The sequence below is a fragment of the Morone saxatilis genome, unplaced genomic scaffold (genome assembly GCF_004916995.1).
Source record: "Morone saxatilis isolate NCDOM2014 unplaced genomic scaffold, NCSU_SB_2.0 Contig2, whole genome shotgun sequence".
Taxonomy (NCBI): domain Eukaryota; kingdom Metazoa; phylum Chordata; class Actinopteri; family Moronidae; genus Morone; species Morone saxatilis.
Genome location: NW_023339762.1, coordinates 4,831,230 through 4,832,289, shown reverse-complemented (window position 1 = coordinate 4,832,289; position 1,060 = coordinate 4,831,230).

Sequence of the window (1,060 nt, the reverse complement as noted above, 5' to 3'; positions counted from 1 at the left end):
CTTGCAGGCTGCAATGCTACAGAACAAACATCTGGCCCATTCTCATTCCCAACTCGTCGAAGACTGCACTCTTGTCTTCTTTCCTTCGGCATCCATACAGCCGTATATGCCTACCCACAGCCGCCTGCTATGGGTTATGCGGGATGCACCAGGCTTCTATTGACTCTAAGTAAACCCATCCGCCGGCCCACTTAGTAGACGCTTACCAGAAACTTCCATCACTACACAATTTAAACTGATTGCGAATCATGTTGCCCAACAGTTATTAGACAACATAATAAAAGTGAAGTGTAGTAGCATGTTCAGCTGCCACAATTTAACAACACAAATTAGACTTGCCACTGTCTCCGTACTGCCGCCTCCCGCCATCCTGTAGACTACTACAGGCAGGACCGGCAGGTCCACGTAAGTCCCGGTCCGCGAACAGCCAGAGAGGTATGTGACTTGTGGTATAAAGAAAGGAGTGAGCCCTGTCTTTAACTGGGAAGTTGATTTCTAAGTGTTATGAGAACTGGTTCTGAATGGAAGAAAACAGCGCACCCAATTCGCTCGCTCTCTCTTGAACACTTGATGTCTCAGACTCTGCACTTCCGCTTAGCTGCAGACTTAGACTTGTGATGTTCCCTTTCGCCATGGTTGTACAGAATTGTATTTCCTTAAACTTGACTCATGTTTAGATTCTTGTGACCTTCGCTCTCTCTCTAATTGTGATTTCCGTGTAGTACTGTGTAAGAGTATCGTCTAGTTCCATCTGATTTTGGGAGGAAATGTGTTGAAGCTTCATGGAGTGCATACGCCTATGCACGGGCAGGCAGGTTCTGTTGGCATACAGGAGGTCTAATGTCCTGTTCTTCCTGGTGGGGCAGCTTACAAACTGGTGAAAGTCTGGCAGTGTGGAGTCCAGTGTGACGTGGTTAAAATCCCCGGAGATGGCAATGAATGAAGTGTTCTGGGTTAGCCAGGTTTCAGAGAGGCAAAGTAAACTGCACTCCCTGAATGTCCTGTCCGTCCTCACAAGGGCAGCCAGCTCGTCCGTCTTGTTGGTCAGACAGTTCACATT